Source organism: Phyllobates terribilis, unplaced genomic scaffold (assembly GCF_046119375.1).
Source record: "Phyllobates terribilis strain yellow unplaced genomic scaffold, ASM4611937v1 Scaffold_11__3_contigs__length_659146591, whole genome shotgun sequence".
In the NCBI taxonomy this organism is placed as follows: domain Eukaryota; kingdom Metazoa; phylum Chordata; class Amphibia; order Anura; family Dendrobatidae; genus Phyllobates; species Phyllobates terribilis.
In genome coordinates this window covers 80091337-80114077 of record NW_027362771.1, presented here as the reverse complement: position 1 = coordinate 80114077, position 22741 = coordinate 80091337, and positions in this window count along the sequence as shown.

Below are 22741 nucleotides of genomic sequence, written 5' to 3'. Positions count from 1 at the left end.
CTCTGCGCTAATCTCTTTGGCCCTGCTGCTTGAAGCTATGCTGCGGCCCTCGTCCCTGAGTAAAACGTCTTTTTCCTCACCCATATGGCTGGCAGCTCGGGCCTTCCTTAAGTGTCGCTCCCACGTGGCGGTGCTGGGCCCTATGGTGCTGCTGTGTTGCCGGGCGTCTGATGGGGCCAGGAGACCTGCAGTCTCCTGCCCTCCAGATTCTGCTGCTGGGCCTTCAGTGCCCCACAACCATGGACTCCGGTGTCAAGTTCACTTGCGCTCCTCTCATCTGGGGCGAGCTTGTACACAGCTCCCTTCCCCAGGTCCTTCCTCGTCGCTCTCCTGTCTCCAACTCCTCTCAACTGACTCTTACTAACACCCGCCTCCAGATTCCAGTTGTTAAGGGGAGGAGCTCCCCTTTCTGGTCTGGAGCCAGGAAAGTGTTGTATGCTGGTATACCTGATTAGGGGACCCCTCCTTGCTTCCAGGCATGGCATCACCCCCTGTGAGGGAGGCAATGCCACTGTGGCAACTGGACCCCTGGGGTGCCACACACAGGACCACTGCAGCTTGTGATAGGCCACAGAGGTCAAGTGACTTGAACTTCATGCATCACAATATGCAGCAGTCGTCTGTCTGGTAGAACGGTGACAAAATTAATGTTGGCGCAGACCACAGGGCGGCCAGGAGGGTGACAGCAGGTGAGTAAGATTTATTTTGTTATTTTTACAAAATCTGGCCTCCCGGTAACGAACACCTTTTGCCTGGACAACCCCTTTAATAAACGTATAGATGCTCATCTTCCTAACTCCTGGCAACTTTAGTGTCACAGACGTCTCAGCCCAGATGCCCCATGTGACATCTCCAGCCAATCACTGGCCTCGTGGTCTTGAGATGTATACCACTGACAAGCTGCAAAAGACACTTGGGGTATCCAGGTTGTGTCATCTGCATCCCATGTAAATAGAATAGTTTTTTTCTACTTTTAGGGCTAGAAGACACACTATTTAGAAAGAAAAAATTTCTGTTTAAAAGTGTGCTCCTTATAGTTTCTGTTCAGGGAGGCACAGCATTGCCCCCCGCCCGGTTTATTCCTTTAATGATTGGGCTGAGAGTCGATGAAGCATTCTGCCTGATCATTTAGAGTCTCCTGAGATGTTCATATTTGCACAATTCTCTTCTACCTGGTTCTGATCTGTATGATCAGTATAGGGCAGCAGGAGAAGATGAACACCATATGTACAACGTATCTAGCTTCACATTATGGAGGGTGCTCATAGCCGCAAATGTCTCATCTACTTTCTGACCCACAGTGATCTGTATGATTAGAAGTGGAAGGTTATAGCGATATGTACTTTGCTTTGCGCTTCCAGGGCATTGTTATCGTGTAGGTCTAAGGTGGACTCTGAGAATCAATGTCACTGGTGGGCCCTATATATACAATCCGACAATGAATACAATGGTGGAACAAAGATCTGTCTGATCCTTTCTCTACCATTTAGCTTGTACGTCCAAGTCTCAGCACAGCAGACGCAATTATGTCACAAAATCGAGCCTGCTGCACAGAGCCTCAGTCCACGCGCTACAAAGAGTGGAGCAGCACAACAGTGGAACGTGGCAAAGTGAGTGTTTTTTTTTTTTTGCTTTCCTTTATCAGTCAGTACTTATAGAGTCATCATACTCTGATACTCTGTGGTGATGGGGACCATTGTGGGATCGTTCATACTTTGTTTGGGGGAATTGTACTGGTGGGGCCATTATATTCTATGAGGTGATATGAGGTTCTCTATGTGGGGGACATCATGCTGTGTGGGGGTATGTACTGTGGGGATATCATACTGTTTTGAGTTCATCATACTGTGCATGCGGGGGAATTCAGTGTTGGGTGGGGGGATCATGCAGTGTGTTAGATGCATTTTTAGAGGCATTATACTATATGGGGCCACAAAAGGTGTATTGTAGTGGGTGAAAACAGTAAGAGGCGTAAGAAGGAGCAAATTACTTTGTGTGTGCTGCAATACATGTCTCTCTCCCTATCTTTAAAAGTTATGAGGTATGCCATTTTGTGACTTTTTCTGTGCGCCGTGACCCCGTCTACTCCACCGAGAGTGAAGGGGGGCCCAATTAGGACTTTTGTTATTGGGCCCCATGGTTTCTATGTACGCCCCTGCTTTTGGCATCTGTTGAGCCCATAAAAACTGCTGATGATTGTTAGTACAGAGCTGCAGTCTCTATGCCTGCCTTATAAACTCTATTGGGTCCTAAAACATAGTTAATTAAAATGAGCATCTCTGTGTATGGACGATCAATTTCCACCAACGTTAAAGAACATTTTTTTTTACACCTGCCAATTATTGCCACAAACTTTTGAAATTTTGCAAATCAAAATGGTAATTAAAGATGGATAACAGAGTAGATGCAAAGCGCTGAAACAGTAAAGAGGCAGAAATGCAGGAGAGATATGATAGATGCTGTAACTATGAGTGCAATATAAATATGAAATTAAAACCTGAGACTAGAGCCAGGGAAGAAAGGAAAGCTAAGCTTGACTGGAAGAAAATTTGTTGAGAATTGGCCTGAAATAAGAAACAGCTGGAGAAGACTGTGTTCCAGGAATTTGTTACTGCTGGCAGGATAAGCATTCCAATACGTCAAACTCAAGACCGCCAGAGGTTGCACTAATATGATGGAGTCGGAGAAAGATAAAGACCACAATCCAAGCATATCAATCGTATGATTCCACATGAAAGAAAAATTGGTTGAGAGGTGGTGGCAAACCTATAGACAGTGGAACTGGAAAAAACAACTTTCCACCAACGCGATTCCTGGACTATGAACAGATAAAGCATTTGAAATAGGTTGACAGTGGAAAATACTAGAGATGAGCAAATCGATTTGTGTTAGATTTTCTTTGGAATTCACTGGTTCTGACAAATTTGAAGAAACGAGCAGAATATATATGTTAAAAAAAATTACAAAAGATAATTAAAAAAAATATGAAGACATTTAACTACAGTTATCTACCTCACAAATTATGAACAAGATGAGGGCATAAAAAATGACAAAACAATCAATATAAAAAAATATGTAAAAATATGGGTCACACAGTGTGAAAGGCAACCAATCTTGGCATGAGGAGCAAGATGCTCAAAAAACACACACACACATACATATATATATGTGTATATATACACTGCTCAAAAAAATAAAGGGAACACTCAAATAACACATCCTAGATCTGAATGTGGGATCTCCTCCCAGACCTGGACTAAAGCATCCGCCAACTCCTGGACAGTCTGTGGTGCAACGTGACATTGGTGGATGGAGCGAGACATGATGTCCCAGATGTGCTCAATCGGATTCAGGTCTGGGGAACGGGCGGGCCAGTCCATAGCTTCAATGCCTTCATCTTGCAGGAACTGCTGACACACTCCAGCCACATGAGATCTGGCATTGTCCTGCATTAGGAGGAATCCTGGGCCAACCGCACCAGCATATGGTCTCACAAGGGCTCTGAGGATCTCATCTCGGTACGTAATGGCAGTCAGTCTACCTCTGGCAAGCAAATGGAGGGCTGTGCGGCCCTCCAAAGAAATGGCACCCCACAACATTACTGACCCACTGCCAAACCAGTCATGCTGAAGGATGTTGCAGGCAGCAGATCGCTCTCCACTGCTTCTCCAGACTCAGTCACGTCTGTCACATGTGCTCAGTGTGAACCTGCTTTCATCTGTGAAGAGCACAGGGCGCCAGTGGAGACTTTGCCAATCCTGGTGTTCTGTGGCAAATGCCAAGCGTCCTGCACGGTGTTGGGCTGTGAGCACAACAACCATCTGTGGACATTGGGTCCTCATACCACCCTCATGGAGTCGGTTTCTAACCGTTTGTGCAGACACATGCACATTTGTGGAGGTCAAGCAGAGCAGGGCTCTGGCAGTGCTCCTCCTGTTCCTCCTTGCACAAAGGCGGAGCTAGCGGTCCTACTGCTGGGTTGTTGCCCTCCTATGGCCCCCTCCACGTCTCCTGGTATACTGGCCTGTCTCCTGGTGGCGCCTCCAGCCTCTGGACACTACGCTGACAGACACAGCAAACTTTCTCGCCACAGCTCGCATTGATGTGCCATCCTGGATGAGCTGCACTACCTGGGCAACTTCTGTGGGTTTTAGGGTCCGTCTCATGCTACCACGAGTGTGAAAGCACAACCAACATTCAAAAGTGACCAAAATATCAGCCAGAAAGCATTGGTACTGAGATGTGGTCTGTGGTCCCCACCTGCAGAACCACTCCTTTATTGAGGGTGTCTTGATAATTGCCAATAATTTCCATCTATTGTCTATTCCATTTGCACAACAGCATGTGAAATTGATTGTTAATCAGTGTTGCTTCCTAAGTGGACAGTTTGATTTCACAGAAGTTTGATTTACTTGGAGTTATTTAAGTGTTCCCTTTATTTTTTTGAGCAGTGTGTGTGTGTGTGTGTATATATATATATATATATATATATACATACACAGCATTCCAAATTATTATGCAAATGCTATTTTTTTCTGATTTTCTTAAATGGTCGATGCAAATGAGTCGGTATAATGTTCAAATCATTAACTGTTAGAGTAGAAATCAGATTTTATTGAACAAACTTCCCAATGATGACATTATTTTTTTCAAAACTAAAAAAGCATAAAATCTATCAGTAATTAGAAAGCAATCCAGCCACTTAGTGAAAAATAATATCGGCGGGTTCAACTGATGGTCTATAAAAAGGTGTCTCATTACCCAGGTGCCATACAAGAAACATCTCTTGAAGGGTAAAACCAGTGAGATGCCTCAAGACCTTCATAACCTTATTGTTTCAAGACATACTAATTGCATTGACAGAAGAATTTCTAAACTACTAAAGGTTCCAGTGAGCACTGTTGGGGCCATAATCCGAAAGTGGAAAGAACATAATTTCACCAGAGTTCAGCAGAGTAGTCCAAGAGTCAAGGACCACCTGTGGAGAGCTACACAAAGACCTGGAGTTAGAAGGTACAATTGTTTCAAAGAAAACAATAAGTAATGCACTCAACCTCCACGGCCTGTATGCACTCTCACCACGCAAAACTCCATTGATCAACAAAGAGCATGTTTAAAGTTTTCTCAACAACATTTAGACAAGCCTGTGAAATACTGGGAGAATATAGTCTGGTTAGATGAGACCAAACTTGAACTCTTTGGATGCCATAATACACACCATGTTAAAACACCATACCAACAGTGAAGTTTGGAAGTGGGAACATTATGGTGTGGGGTTGTTTTTCCTATGGCACTGGCAAACTTATAACTGAAGGAAGCATGAATGAACAAATGTACAGAGACATTCTTGATGAAAACCTGCTGCCATCTACCATAATGATGAAGATGAAATGAGGGTTGACATTTCAGCAAGATAATGATCCCAAACACACAGCCTAGGAAACTCTCAATTGGTTTCAGAGAAAGAAAATAAAGCTGCTAGAATTGCCCAGACAAACACCTGACCTGAATTCAATAGAAAATGTATTGAAGGAACTAAAGCTCAGAGTTCATAGAAGGAGCACACTAAACCTTCAGGATTTGAAGAGTGTTCATGTGGAAGAATGGGCCAAAATCACACCTGAGCAATGCATGCGACTTGTTTCTCCATACAGGAGGCATCTTGAAGCTGTCATCACCAACAAAGGCTTTTGTATGAAGTATTAAATAAGTTTCAGTAAGTATATTCCAATATTTTTTTCCTGTGTCATTTCTCATTATTACACATAACTTAATTTATGGACATTTATGGTTTGATTTTTCTGCCTGTGTGGATAGCATGGACTGTTACCAAAATCTGGTGAGAATTTCATAGCACCTTCAGAAATATATTTACTTAGAAAATTGGCGACGTGTTCAATACTTATTTCACCCGCTGTGTATATGTATATATTGTGGTAGATTGGCTTGCTCTGCTGCACTCGGAGGTAGACACGGAACATGGTCTCTTTAAATTTCTTGGTAGTTTATTTAAAACAGCATAAACCACGGCGAAGTTCATAACATAAACACGGCCCTTCTAGCATAACAGTAAAAAAAAAGAAAAAGGTACAGATCAGTCCTTACATCGACTGGAGTCTGGCCACTCAGGGTTACCAATAACACATGGTCCAGGTTAGCACAAAAACACAAGCTCCTCTCCCAGGAGCTAGCTTCTCCATACACTGAACAACACCTGGGTCAAAAGGCTGGTCATTTATAGCCTAGACACCACCCTAGGTTGGCATCCTATTTTCCTGCGCAATGGCGCAGAAATTGTTTGATCTCCACTAAGAATCTCGGTACCCCATTGGCCGACATTATAGAGTGTTATAGGGATCCCAGGGAGAGTCATCGTTGAGCGGGGTGCGCCATTGCACAGGAACATAGGGTACCAACCTCCGCGGCAAGGCAGGGTGAGATAGAGCCTTAATAGGGTGAGGCACTATCCCCTCCTCTTATTGTGCACTGATGTTGTGGTTTGTTATTTTACGTCTGTCAATATTTTAATACATATATTAAAGGTTATATTTTAGAATTTGTTTTGAAGAGGTACGATTTCTGTGAATTGTCGTATTGATTGGTACCATAACTATATAGATTCTTCTGTGATTTCCACTGCTAGGCCTAATATTAGCAAAAAAGAAGCAAGACAAAAATATATCTCATACCCTACCATAATTATATATAAATGTAAAGCAAAATTGCATAATAAATATAGGGTACTTAGTGAACTATTTTTGATCAAAAAAAGTATACAAGCCGTCCCACCAGCGGCAAGGTGACCCTAAATTGGGACGGTACCTATACTGCCTATATTAAAAACCTTACTGTATATCAAAGTTGAAGTAATGCATATAAAAGGGTAGACAAATAGGACCGGGTCCCAACTCCAGACCACCTAGGCCCGTGGTAAGCTACATATATACCAATCAGCTCAACAAAGGGCATGCCACACCCTTAAATTGCACAGAATGCAAACAAGTCAAAAAACCAGACAATGTGAACTGAGGTCTAAGATGGCAGACATACAAGAAACAGAAGCATGTTCACACTAGCAAAAAAGAAGCAAGACAAAAATATATCTTATACCCTACCATAATTATATATAAATGTAAAGCAAAATTGCATAATAAATATAGGGTACTTAGTGAACTATTTTTGATCAAAAAAAGTATACAAGCCGTCCCACCAGCGGCAAGGTGACCCTAAATTGGGACGGTACCTATACTGCCTATATTAAAAACCTTACTGTATATCAAAGTTGAAGTAATGCATATAAAAGGGTAGACAAATAGGACCGGGTCCCAACTCCAGACCACCTAGGCCCGTGGTAAGCTACATATATACCAATCAGCTCAACAAAGGGCATGCCACACCCTTAAATTGCACAGAATGCAAACAAGTCAAAAAACCAGACAATGTGAACTGAGGTCTAAGATGGCAGACATACAAGAAACAGAGGCATGTTCACACTAGCAAAAAAGAAGCAAGACAAAAATATATCTCATACCCTACCATAATTATATATAAATGTAAAGCAAAATTGCATAATAAATATAGGGTACTTAGTGAACTATTTTTGATCAAAAAAAGTATACAAGCCGTCCCACCAGCGGCAAGGTGACCCTAAATTGGGACGGTACCTATACTGCCTATATTAAAAACCTTACTGTATATCAAAGTTGAAGTAATGCATATAAAAGGGTAGACAAATAGGACCGGGTCCCAACTCCAGACCACCTAGGCCCGTGGTAAGCTACATATATACCAATCAGCTCAACAAAGGGCATGCCACACCCTTAAATTGCACAGAATGCAAACAAGTCAAAAAACCAGACAATGTGAACTGAGGTCTAAGATGGCAGACATACAAGAAACAGAGGCATGTTCACACTAGCAAAAAAGAAGCAAGACAAAAATATATCTCATACCCTACCATAATTATATATAAATGTAAAGCAAAATTGCATAATAAATATAGGGTACTTAGTGAACTATTTTTGATCAAAAAAAGTATACAAGCCGTCCCACCAGCGGTAGGGTATGAGATATATTTTTCGGTCCTATTTGTCTACCCTTTTATATGCATTACTTCAACTTTGATATACAGTAAGGTTTTTAATATAGGCAGTATAGGTACCGTCCCAATTTAGGGTCACCTTGCCGCTGGTGGGACGGCTTGTATACTTTTTTTGATCAAAAATAGTTCACTAAGTACCCTATATTTATTATGCAATTTTGCTTTACATTTATATATAATTATGGTAGGGTATGAGATATATTTTTGTCTTGCTTCTTTTTTGCTAGTGTGAACATGCCTCTGTTTCTTGTATGTCTGCCATCTTAGACCTCAGTTCACATTGTCTGGTTTTTTGACTTGTTTGCATTCTGTGCAATTTAAGGGTGTGGCATGCCCTTTGTTGAGCTGATTGGTATATATGTAGCTTACCACGGGCCTAGGTGGTCTGGAGTTGGGACCCGGTCCTATTTGTCTACCCTTTTATATGCATTACTTCAACTTTGATATACAGTAAGGTTTTTAATATAGGCAGTATAGGTACCGTCCCAATTTAGGGTCACCTTGCCGCTGGTGGGACGGCTTGTATACTTTTTTTGATCAAAAATAGTTCACTAAGTACCCTATATTTATTATGCAATTTTGCTTTACATTTATATATAATTATGGTAGGGTATGAGATATATTTTTGTCTTGCTTCTTTTTTGCTAGTGTGAACATGCCTCTGTTTCTTGTATGTCTGCCATCTTAGACCTCAGTTCACATTGTCTGGTTTTTTGACTTGTTTGCATTCTGTGCAATTTAAGGGTGTGGCATGCCCTTTGTTGAGCTGATTGGTATATATGTAGCTTACCACGGGCCTAGGTGGTCTGGAGTTGGGACCCGGTCCTATTTGTCTACCCTTTTATATGCATTACTTCAACTTTGATATACAGTAAGGTTTTTAATATAGGCAGTATAGGTACCGTCCCAATTTAGGGTCACCTTGCCGCTGGTGGGACGGCTTGTATACTTTTTTTGATCAAAAATAGTTCACTAAGTACCCTATATTTATTATGCAATTTTGCTTTACATTTATATATAATTATGGTAGGGTATGAGATATATTTTTGTCTTGCTTCTTTTTTGCTAGTGTGAACATGCCTCTGTTTCTTGTATGTCTGCCATCAAAGACCTCAGTTCACATTGTCTGTTTTTTTGACTTGTTTGCATTCTGTGCAATTTAAGGGTGTGGCATGCCCTTTGTTGAGCTGATTGGTATATATGTAGCTTACCACGGGCCTAGGTGGTCTGGAGTTGGGACCCGGTCCTATTTGTCTACCCTTTTATATGCATTACTTCAACTTTGATATACAGTAAGGTTTTTAATATAGGCAGTATAGGTACCGTCCCAATTTAGGGTCACCTTGCCGCTGGTGGGACGGCTTGTATACTTTTTTTGATCAAAAATAGTTCACTAAGTACCCTATATTTATTATGCAATTTTGCTTTACATTTATATATAATTATGGTAGGGTATGAGATATATTTTTGTCTTGCTTCTTTTTTGCTAGTGTGAACATGCCTCTGTTTCTTGTATGTCTGCCATCTTAGACCTCAGTTCACATTGTCTGGTTTTTTGACTTGTTTGCATTCTGTGCAATTTAAGGGTGTGGCATGCCCTTTGTTGAGCTGATTGGTATATATGTAGCTTACCACGGGCCTAGGTGGTCTGGAGTTGGGACCCGGTCCTATTTGTCTACCCTTTTATATGCATTACTTCAACTTTGATATACAGTAAGGTTTTTAATATAGGCAGTATAGGTACCGTCCCAATTTAGGGTCACCTTGCCGCTGGTGGGACGGCTTGTATACTTTTTTTGATCAAAAATAGTTCACTAAGTACCCTATATTTATTATGCAATTTTGCTTTACATTTATATATAATTATGGTAGGGTATGAGATATATTTTTGTCTTGCTTCTTTTTTGCTAGTGTGAACATGCCTCTGTTTCTTGTATGTCTGCCATCTTAGACCTCAGTTCACATTGTCTGGTTTTTTAGGCCTAATATTAGTCAACAGGCCAGACCGCATATCAAATATACGAGTTGGGGGTCACTTGGGTAATAGTGATCACAAAATAATACGTTTTCATGTATCCTTTAATAAGATGTGCAGTAGAGGGGTTACAAGGACACTAAACTTCAGGAAGGCAAATTTCCAACGGTTGAGAGATGATCTTAGTGCATTAAAATGGGACAATATCCTGAGGCATAAAACTACATAAAGAAAATGGGAGACATTTATTAGCATCCTGAATAGGACCTGTGCACAATATATACCCTATGGGAATAAACATGCTAGAAATAGGAGGAGACCACTATGGCTAAATAGAGCTGTAAGCGGCGCAGTAAGTGACAAAAAGAAAGAATTTAGAGAACTAAAGCAAGTAGCTACTGATGAGGCATTAAATAAATACAGAAAATGAAATAAATTCTGTAAAAACCAAATCAAGGCATCAAAGATTGAGACAGAGCGACTCATTGCCAGAGAAAGTAAAAATAATCCCCAAATATTCTTTAACTACATAAATAGTCAAAAACTAAAAAATGATAGTGCTGGCCCCTTAAAAATAGTCTGGGTGGAATGGTGGATGAGGATGAGGAAAAAGCCAATATGCTTAATTATTGTAACATCCCTGGCGGTGTGCTGGCATGGCTTACCATCTCCCACCATGCAAGACCGCCAACTTACCTATCAGTCCAGGCTGCACACTTTTCTCCAGTACTTGCTGTGTGCATGTCTCTTGTCTGATTGCTTAGGGCGGCGGTTACTGCCTGATTCTTAAAGTTACAGTGTGCGCACTCCTAATGCGTCCCCAGCCTATTGCTGTGAGTCACTGGATACTTAAACCCCCTCCACCCAGTAGGAGGTGCCTGAGCAACACTTTCTTTCAGTGTGTTCTGTGCAACTGAGTTGCCAGGTCCTGTCCTGTATCTTGTCTGTTTCTGCCACCCTGGGGGCTGAGTTCCCAGGCTCATTCCTGTATCTTGTTCCAGGTTCAGTTCCTGTCTGAACAGTGTCCTAGCCCGTTACCCATTTGTCTCTATGTCCGATCCTTTCCTTTTCCTGCAGTGTCTGAACCTGCACCTAACTCCAACTCTGTTTGGGAGTTTTGAGTCCACTCGTTACTTCATTGCAAGTACCTTGTGTGTATCTGGTTCTGCCTGTCCCGTTTGCCTGCCTCCGTTTCTACCTTCTGTGTTCTAGCTATCTTCTTGTGTTTCCCAGTCTGTTCCATGTGAACAGAGCCCTGTCCTGTCGGCCTGCACATTCTGCTCTGCGGTTTCACTCTGCTCAGTTCTGCCTCGCTTGTCCTCCGCACCTGCGGCTACGCTCTGCTCTGTTCTGCCTCGCTTGTCCTCTGCACCTGCGGTTACGCTCTGCTCAGTTCTGCCTCGCTTGTCCTCCACACCTGCGGTTTCGCTCTGCTCTGCTTGTCCTCCGCACCTGCGGTTTCGCTCTGCTCTGCTTGTCCCCCGCACCTGCGGTTTCGCTCTGCTCTGCTTGTCCTCCTCACCTGCGGTTTTGCTCAAATCTGCTTGTCCTCCACACCTGCTGCTTCACTCTCCTCGTCCTCCGCACCTGCGGTTTTCGCTCTGCTTGTCCTCCACACCTGCGGTTACGCTCTGCTCCGCTTGTCCTCCGCTCCTGCGGTTCTGCTCTGCTTGTCCACCGCGCCTGCAGCTCTGTTCCTGTATCCCAGTCTGTACTGGTCCCTATCCAGCCTGTGTTCCTACCTGCCAGTACCCGCCTGTCTGCATACCGGCCGTGCCTGCCAGTACCCGCCTGTCTGCATACCAGCCGCGCCTGCCAGTACCCACATGTCTGCATACCAGCCGTGCCTGCCCGTTCCTGCATTCCCTGGTGTGGGTCAACAGCTGTGACCGGGGTGTGACCTGGAGTAGCACCTGGGCCACCTCCAATGTACCTCCTCGGACCACGGAGTCGATTAAGCCACCGTGTGTTCATGGTCGGATCTGGCGAGGACCCTAGTCACGCCCCTCTAGGCACTCCTCGGTTCGTGGCCCAGTGGGATCACTAACCACGCTCACGTCAGTCAGTCCGGGCGTGAGCGTAACAATCATTTTTTTTCAATAGTATTTACACAAGAAAATCGCATGACAGAAAACATGATCAGTGATAACAAAAATTCTCCATTAAATGTCACTTGCTTAACCCAGCAGGAAGTACGGCGACGTCTAAAAATCACTAAAGTTGACAAATCCCCGGGTCCGGATGGGATACACCCGCGAGTACTGCAGGAATTAAGTAACGTCATACATAGACCATTATTTTTAATCTTTAAAGATTCCATAATAACAGGGTCTGTACAACACGACTGGCATATAGCAAATGTGGTGCCAATATTCAAAAAGGGGACAAAAAGTGAACTTGGAAATTATAGGCCAGTAAGCTTAACCTCTACTGTGGGTAAAATCCTGGAGGGTTTTCTAAGAGATGCTATACTAGAGTATCTGAAGAAGAATAACCTCATGACCCAATATCAACATGGGTTTACGAGGGACCCTTCCTGTCAAACTAATCTGATCAGCTTTTATGAAGAGGTAAGTTCTAGACTGAACCAAGGAAATGCAGTGGATGTTGCGTATATGGACTTTTCAAAAGCTTTTGATACGGTTCCACACAAAAGGTTGATACATAAATTGAGAACAATGGGGATAGGGGAAAATATATGTAAGTGGGTTAAGAACTGGCTCAGTGATAGGAAACAAAGGGTGGTTATTAATGGAACACACTCAGACTGGGTCTCAGTTAACAGTGGGGTACCACAGGGGTCAGTATTGGGCCCGCTTCTTTTTAACATTTATTAATGACCTTGTAGGGGGCATACAGAGTAGTATTTCAATATTTGCAGATGACACTAAACTCTGCAGGGTAATCAATACAGAGGAGGACAATTTTATATTACAGGAGGATATATGTAAACTAGAAGCTTGGGCTGATAAATGGCAAATGAGCTTTAATGGGGATAAATGTAAGGTAATGCACTTGGGCAGAGGAAATAAAATGTATAATTATATGCTTAATTGTAAAACACTGGGCAAAACTGTAACTGCTAAAGACCTGGGTGTATTGGTGGACCACAAGGTCACGTTTGGTGGCCAGTGTCAGGCAGCTGAAGCAAAGGCAAATATAATAATGGGATGCATTAAAAGAGGCATAGATGCTCATGAGGAGAACATAATTTTACCTCTATACAAGTCATTAGTGTGACCACACTTAGAATACTGTGTACAGTTCTGGTCTCCGGTGTATAAGAAAGACATAGCTCAACTAGAGCGGGTGCAGAGAAGAGCAACCAAGGTTATTAGAGGACTGGGGGGTCTGCAATACCAAGACAGGTTATTACACTTGGGGTTATTTAGTTGGGAAAAACGAAGGCTTAGGGGTGATCTTATTACTATGTACAAGTTTATAAGGGGACAGTACAAAGACCTTTCTACTGATCTTTTTACTCTGAGGCCTGAGACGGGGACAAGGGGGAATCTTCTATGTCTGGAGGAAAGAAGGTTTAATCATAATCACAGATGCAGATTCTTTACTGTAAAAGCAGTGAGACTATGGAACTCTTTGCCGCATGATGTCGTAATGAGTGATTCACTACTAAAATTTAAGATGGGCATGGATGACTTTCTTGAAAAGTATAGTATTACAGGTTATATATACTAGATTCCTTGATAGGGCGTTGATCCAGGGAGCTAGTCTGATTGTCGTATGGAGTCAGGAAGGAATTTTTTTTCCCAATGTGGAGCTTAGTGTTTGCCTCATGTTTTTTTTTGCCTTCCTCTGGATCAACATGTTAGGCTATGGGTTGAACTAGATGGACTTAGTCTTCCTTCAACCTTAAAAGTTATGTTACTATGTTACTAAGTTACCGCGAGGGTGTGGCTGGAGAAGGTAAATCTCCAGCAGTGAGTTTTTTTTCTGTAGTTGTGAGTTTGGAGAGGCAAGTCTCCAGACTGTGGAACTTCAGCTCAGGAGGAGCTGAAGTGTGCTGCAACTTGTGCGGGTGATTCCCACACATATATGGACTGTGCTATCATTTGTCTTTTGTTATGCCAGCAAGGCTGAGTTTATTTTGCTGAACCTGCGTTGCTTTATGCCGTTATAATAAACCTGCAAACGAAACTGTTCCTGAGTCTACTTCTGAAAGCAGCCGAGTGAGTAGCCTTACCACAGTTGGTGGAAAATGCGGACAAGATTCCCAGAAAACGTGTACCTGCCATAGAGATCGGTGGATGTCCTGGGTAAAGGCCGCCAGCCAGCCAGAGATGTCCGGCAGCATGGAGGAGCTCGTCAAGCACCTGCTCCAAAGCCAACAACAGCAGCACCAGCACATGCAGCAGCACCGAGAGCTGCTGCAGCATCAACGAGAGCAGCAGCAGCAGAGCCAGCAGGTACAGCAGGAAAATAAACTCCTGATGCAGCAGATTCAACAGCAGCAATGGCAAATGGAACTCCTAGCAGGGGAGATCCGCAGCAGAGAAACTGCCCCTCCCCCAAGTCCAGGTGATGTCTCATAAATCTGGAAGGCGGTAAGGCGAGCTATGCAAAAGATGACCCCAGGTGATGATGTTGAGGCATTTCTGACTGTGTTCGAAAGGGTAGCAGAGCGGGAAAAGCTGCCACCAGAGCAGTTGGCGGAGGTGCTGGCCCCCTATTTAATGGGAGAACCCCAAAAGGCCTACTATGACCTGTCCCTACAGGATGCACAGGAGTATGCCAAATTAAAGACAGCGATATTGGCACGCTCAGGAGTGACTATGTCTGTCAGAGCGCAAAGGGTCCTCCATTGGGTGCATGCTGGCGACAAACCTCCTCGCTCGCAGATGTTTGACTTGCTACATCTAGTCCAGAAGTGGCTGCTGCCAGAGTATTCTACTCCTGCCCAGATGGTCGAGTGTGTGATGATGGACAGGTTTATCCATTCCCTTCCAAGGCTGGTGCAGACCTGGGTTGCCCAGGGCGACCCCGGGAATGCGGATGACCTCGTGGGCCTAGTAGAGAGGTACCAAGTGGTCGAAAAATCCCTCAGGAAACCGGACATAGTCACTTCCCCTTCCTGGGGTACCCAAAGGGGGCGGGCTCACCATGTAAGGGGTCTAGAGTCACAAACGGGGGTCGTCCCAATCCCGCGGAGAGCCCTGCAAAGACTGTTGTTAAGAATGTGGTCTGTTGGCATTGTCATAATCCTGGACACATAGCCGGACTGTGCCATATGTCACCTGAACCAATGGACTGCAGCATAGACCGGCGTTGTTCCTATTATTCCTATCCGGCCTGTAGCGTGGACAGTCAACTTTGTGATTTGCCGCAACCATGTGCCGTGTCCATTAATGGGGTGATGGTGCTTGGACTATTGGACTCGGGGAGTCTGGTGACCCTAATCAGTGCCACCCTTCCCCACCAGCTGATCCCTGCCAAAACTGTGGACATTCACTGCATACATGGGGATGCCAAGTACTACCCTGTGGCCAGAGTGACAGTGGGATCAGACTGTGGTGCCCAGTCCCATGAGGTCGGGGTGGTCAAGGACCTGATACATCCTGTCATTGGGGTGCACTTTTTCTTTGTTTTGGGACTTGTGGGGGAAGGGAACCAGACTGAGTCGGGTGGACAAAAGCCAGGTCCCTAGGGAAAAACCCCTGTCAAAATCTCAAGTGGATGAGTTCCCATTGTGTGTCCTTGCCGGCGACGAGGACAAGACTGTGACCGAGGAGGCCGACCTCCCTGAGTTAGAGGTGTCTGGAGAGAACTTTGGGTCTGCTCAAGTTCAGGACTTGACCTTTTATAGGGGGCCTGAGACAATGTTACTGCTTGTAATGGGGTTTCTCAAGAGACGGGGCAGACACCAGGTACCCACACTTTGCAGTTCAGGGGGAGTTATTGTACTGGGTGACCAAACTAAGAGGTGAAGCGATAGGGAAACAGCTGTTAGTTCCAGGGCCATACCAACGGTGGGTATTAGATATGGCCCATTCACATGTTCTGGGGGGACACCTGGGGGTCAAGAAAACTCAGGAGAGACTAATGAGGAGGTTCTATTGGCCAGGATGTTACCGGGAGATCCTAGACTATTGTAGGTCCTGCCCCAACTGCCAGATAACTGCGCCCTCCTCCCACTTCCATAGTCCTTTGGTCCCACTACCTGTGATAGAGGTTTCCTTTGAGAGGATTGCCATGGATCTCATGAGTCCTTAGTTATATCGGCCTTGGGCCACCAATACATCCTGGTGGTCATGCACTATGCGACCCGGTACCCCAAAGCGGTACCCCTAAGGAACTCGTCAAGTAACAGTATAGCCTGGGAACTGGTCCTTATTTTTGCCAGGACAGGTCTGCCAAAGAAGATTTCGACAGACCAGGGAACCCCCTTCATGAGCAAAGTGATGAAGGAGCTATGTAAGGTCCTTCAGATTACCCAGCTACAGACCTCACTATACCATCCACAGACAGACTGCCTAGTGGAGCACTTTAACAAGACCTTAAAAGCAATGCTCAGGAAGGTCGTTGAGATGGATGGGCGAGACTGGGACTACCTGCTTCCGTTTCTGCTCTTCTCCATCAGAGAAGTTCCTCAAGCCTCCACTGGCTTCTCTCTGTTTAAGCTCCTTTATGGTTGGCATCCAAGAGGACTCCTAGACATCGCCAAGGAAACTTGGGAGGCCGAGGTCATGCTCCACCGAGCCATCATCAAACATGTCGCCTAGTTTCAGGAGAGAATGGCGAATGAGATGCCCATCGTGAAGGAACATCTCCTCCAAGCGCAGGAAGCCCAGGCAAGGGTGTATAACCGATAGCGAGTCAGGCAGTTCCAACCTGGGGATTGGATTCTGGTACTTTTTCCTACTGTCGAGAGTAAGTTCCTGGCCAAGTGGCAAGGCCCGTATGAGGTGGTGGAGAAACTCAGCGAAGTGAACTGCAAAGTCCACCAGCCTGGCCGAAGAAAGCCGCACCAAGTGTACCATGTGAACTTACTCAAGCCATAACGAGATTCGGAAATGTCGGGGGCTCATTGTTTGGGAGCCAGTCCCAAAGCCAAAGCGGACGACGTCACGATAGCAGAGACTCTATCGCTGGCCCAAGAACAACAATGTAGAGAGCTGCTGCAGCAGATCAGTGACCTCTTCTTGGTGTTGCCAGGGCGTATGCAGGTGGTTGAGCATGACGTGCTGATGGATGTTAGGGTAAATCTTAAGTCCTATAGGATTCCTGAAGCCCGCCTTGAAGTGATCTCAGCCGAGGTGAAGAGGATGCTGGATCTCGGTGTGATAGAGGAATCAAACAGCAGATGGTCGAGTCCCATCATTCTCGTTCCAAAGCCTGATGGGGAGTGGAGGATTTGCAATGACTACCACCGGCTGAATGAGGTATCAAAGTGTGAAGCATACCTGATGCCCCGTGTCGATGAACTCATCGAGAGGCTAGGACCTGCGAGGTATATTACCACCCTTGACCTGACGAAGGGCTACTGGCAGATCCCCATGTCCCAGGGGGCCAAGGAGAATACGGCATTCTCAACACCTGATGGGTGCTTCCAGTACACCCGATTGCCTTTTGGACTTCAGGGGGCCCCAGCCACCTTCCAGACGGCCATGGATCGGATCCTCGGTCCACACTGAAGTATGCCGCAGCCTACCTTGTAGACATTGTTGTCTTTAGAACAGACTGGGATAGTCATCTACCAAAGGTACAGGCGATTCTGGATGCTCTGAGGAAGGCGGGGTTTGCTATAAATCCGAAAAAATGAGCCATTGGAAAGGAGGAGGCCAAGTACTTAGGCTATGTCGTTGGGAGAGGCGAAATTAAGCCACAAGTCAATAAAGTCGAGGCAATCCAGAACTGGCCGCAACCGCTCTCTAAGAAGCAGGTGAGAGCGTTTCTTGGAGTCATGGGATATTACCTGCGGTTTATTCCAAATTTTGCCATGATGACCACGACACTTAGAGATCTTCTCAAGGTCGAAATGTACGGTTGAAATGGAGGCGGCGTTCCAACAGCTGAAGCTGGCACTGTGTAAGCAACCGGTCCTGGTCGCACCAGACTTTAATAAAGAATTTGTGGTCCAGACAGATGCTTCAGAAATTGGCCTAGGAGCCGTGCTCTCCCGAGAGATAAATGGTGAAGAGCATCCCATCCTGTATCTGAGCCGGAGGCTCTCTTCCTGCGAGAGAAATTACGCTATAGTAGAGAAAGAGTGCTTAGCCATAAAATGGGCCGTAGATATACTAAGATATTACCTACTAGGCCGGAAGTTTAAACTTGTGTCAGACCATGTCCCTTTGAGATGGTTGAGGGAAAAGAAGGGTAAGAATGCCCGGGTAACTAGGTGGTGTTACGCTCACGCCCGGACTGTTTGGCGTGAGCGTGGTTAGTGGTCCCACTGGGTCACGAACCGAGGAGTGCCTGGAGGGGCGTGACTAGGGGCCTCGCCAGATCCGACCACGGACACACGGCGGCTTAATCGACTCCGTGGCCTGAGGAGGGACGAGGGAGGTGGCCTAGGTGCTACTCCAGGTCACACACAGCTGTTGACCCACACCAGGGAATGCAGGAATGGGCAGGTTTGGCTCGTATACAGACTGGCGGGTACTGACAGGCATGGCTGGTATACAGACGGGCAGGTACTGGCAGGCACGGCTGGTATACAGACAGGCGGGTACTGGCAGGTAGGTAAACAGGCTGGTTAAGGACCAGTACAGACTGGGATACAGGAACAGAGCCACAGGTGCGGGGGGGAAGCGGAGCAGAGCAGAGCCGCAGGTGCGGAAGACAAGCAGAGCAGAGCTGCTGGTGTAGAGGACAAGCAGAGCAGAGCAGAGCCGCAGGTGCGGAGGACAAGCAGAGCAGAGCCGCAGGTGCAGAGGACAAGCGGAGCAGAGCAGAGCCGCAGGTGTGGAGGACAAGCGGAGCAGAGCAGAGCCGCAGGTGCGGAGGACAAACGGAGCAGATCAGAGCAGAGCCGCAGGTGCGGAGGACAAGCGGAGCAAAGCAGAGCAGAGCAGAGCCGCAGGTGCGTAGGACAAGCGGAGCAGAGCAGAGCCGCAGGTACGGAGGACAAGCGGAGTAGGGCAGAGCAGAGCAGAGCCGCAGGTGCGGAGGGCAAGCGGAGCAGAGCCGCAGGTGCGGAGGACAAGCGGAGCAGAGCAAAGCAGAACAGAGCCACAGGTGCGGGCAGACAGGACAGGGCTCTGTTCACATGGAACAGACTGGGAAACACAGGAAGATAGCTTGAACACAGGAGGTAGATACGGAGGCAGGGAAACGGAAGCAGAACAACAAGCAGAACCAGATACACACAAGGTACTTGCAATGAAGTAGCGCGTGGACACAAAACTTACAAACAGAAGTACAGAGACAACGAGTAGGAGTTAGGTACTGGTTCAGACACGTCAGGAAAAAGAAAGAATCGGACATAGAGACAAACAGGTAACGGGCTAGGACACATTTCAGACATGAACTGACACTGGAACGAGATACAGGAACTAGCCTGGACATTCAGCCCACAGGGTGGCGGAAAAGACTAGAAGTCACAGATACAGGTAACGGGCCTGGGTACTCAGCCCCCAGGGTGGCAGAAACAGACAAGATACAGGACAGGACCTGGCAACTCAGTTGCGCAGAACACACTGAAAGAAAGTGTTGCTCAGGCACCTCCCAGTGGGTGGAGGAGGTTTAAGTATCCAGTGACTCACAACAATAGGCTGGGGATGCATTAGGACAGCGCACACTGTAACTTTAAGAATCAGGAAGTGCCAGTGTCGCGCCCTAAGCCAGCAGACAAGAGACATGCACACAGCAGGCAAAGGAGCATAGTGTGCAGCCTGGACTGATAGGTAAGTTGGCGGTCTTGCATGGTGGGAGATGGTAAGCCATGCCAGCATGCCGCCATGGATGTTACAGTACCCCCCCCTTTACGCCCCCTCTTCTTCAAGCCCGCAAGGATTTTCTGCAGAGAAGTTGGAGGCTGATCCTTCTCAATGGACTCCCAAGACTTCAATTCAAGAAGACTACCTCTTCTGTCCACTAGAGGGAACAAGACAAATCTCACCACCTTGGTGACTAGGATGCTTCCTCCCATCGCGCCATCCTCAGCATCAGATGAAGTGGACGAAGTACCAGGAACAGGACATAGGAAAGTTTCTCTCCATTTGTTAACATCATGTAGCACCCCAAAGGATTCAAGGGACAACTGGAGATCCTCCACCGGGTTGGAGGGGTGCAGAGACTTCGGGGTAGACACCGCCTTGATGGACTTATTGCCAGACTTATTAGAGATGGAAGATCCTTGCTTCGGGACCATCATCAGTCTGGTCTCTGAGATGACACATCAACGAGGCGGGGCAGTACCTGAAGCCAGATTATTGGTACAATCGTCGAGACTGTGTGGGGACATCGCCTCCGCCTACCTTACTTCGGATACTTCAGCGCACAGCGAGTCAGCGACTAGCAGATCTGGTGAAGAACAAGAAGACATTGCTGACTGTCCTGAAGGTATCGGGACTGGACACCCCTTGTACCTCAGCAGTCCCCCAGGAAACACCATGCAGGATCTCCAGACCTGAGCGGGCACTAGAGCTCTCGGCTCTGGACAACCTGTGGGTAAACCAGACAGCACCAGGAATGTGAACTTCTTCATGTGTAATGCTCCAATCTGGAGCTTAATTTGTACAGACATATTTTGACTGTTTCTGAGTAGGGTCCTACCCCTGACAATGCCCAAACCAGATTCTGGAGTTGTCGGATGGGGATCAGACACCGACTCTTCATGGCATTTAGCCCGAAACTTCCGGTTAATCCTAGGTTTTCACTTGCCACAGAGACAGTCACAGTCATCTGTGGAGAAGAAACACTAACGCCAAGGGCAGCCTCTCCTACAGGCCTAATGTCTTGGGACTCTTCAACCTTCGCTGGACGAAGACGGTCAGGGTGTTCCAAACAACCGCAGCGGGACCGCAATCCGATTTTGTGACTGAGTTCTGACCTCTGCTTTGCCTGACGAACATGGTCATCCTTCATGGATTCTGTGCAGATAGCTACCTCTACAGGCTGGGGAACAGGAGGTCTTTGGGAGGACAGAACCTGGCATGACGGTTTACCTCTACGCCTTGCTTGTCTGGACTGCCTCTTGAGGTTGGGAAGGGAAGTATTCTGCGGAGCATTGTCATCCTCTGTGGATTCTGCGTGGGCAGCAGCCTCTTCAGGATGGGGAACTGGTGGACTACCTACACGCATCACCAATCTGGACTTCTCCAGGATATTAGGAGACATGCACACAGCAGGCAGAGGAGCATAGTGTGCAGCCTGGACTGGCAGGTAAGTTGGCGGTCTGGCATGGTGGGAGATGGTAAGCTATGCCAGCACGCCGCCAAGGATGTTACAGGTGGTTCTTAGGTCTCCAGGACTTTAATTTTCACGTGGAGCATAGACCCGGGAAGTTACACGGTAACACTGATGCCCTTTCCAGAATTCCCTGTCTGGTGTCTGAAGGTGCACAAACCCCTGGCTTTGGGCAAAGGAGGGGAATACGTGACAGAGTTACTGGTGATATATGTGAGGGGAGATATGTTTCACTGCGGCTACTAGCCTAAGTGAACTGAACGTAGAAGTTTCTTCAGCATGTTAGGTGCTGAAGAGGTTAATGAGCCATTTTGGGATGGGTTTTTCGTGAGTAGGTGTGAGATAGGTGGGATGCCTCTCCACCTCAAGGGTGTGGCTGGAGAAGGTAAATCTCCAGCAGTGAGTTTTTTTTTTTTGTTGCTGTGAGTTTGGAGAGGCAAATCTCCAGACTGTGCAACTTCAGCTCAGGAGGAGCTGAAGTGTGCTGCAACTTGTGCGGATGATTCCTACACACATATGGACTGTGCTATCATTTGTCTTTTGTTATGCCAGCAAGGCTGAGTTTATTTTGCTGAACCTGCAGTGCTTTATGCCGTTATAATAAACATATATATATATATATACACTACCGTTCAAAAGTTTGGGGTCATTTAGAAATGTCATTATTTTTGAAAGAAAAGCACATTTTTTTTCAATGAAGCTAACATTAAATGAATCAGAAATACACTCTATACATTGTTAATGTAGTAAATGACTATTCTAGCTGCAAACGTCTTGTTTTTATTGCAATATCTACATAGGTGTATAGAGGCCCATTTCCAACAACCACCACTCCAGTGTTTTAATGGTACATTGCGTTTGCTAACTGTGTAAGAAGGCTAATGGATGTTTAGAAAACCCTAGAAAACCCTTGCACAAGTATGTTAGCCCAGCTGAAAATGGTTTGGCTGATTTGAGAAGCTATAAAATTGACCTTCCTTTGAGCTAGTTGAGAATCTGGTGCATTACATTTGTTTGTTCTATGAAACTCTCAAAATGGCCAGAAAAATAGAACTTTCATGTGAAACTCGACCGTCTATTCTTGTTCTTAGAAATGAAGGCTATTCCATGTGAGAAGTTACCAAGAAACTGAAGATTACCTACAACGGTGTGTACTACTCCCTTCAGAGGAGAGCACAAACATGCTCTAACCAGAGTAGAAAGAGAAGTGGGAGGCCCCGCTGCACAACTGAGCAACAAGACAAGTAAATTAGAGTCTCTAGCTTGAGGAATCGACACCTCACAGCTCCTCAACTGGC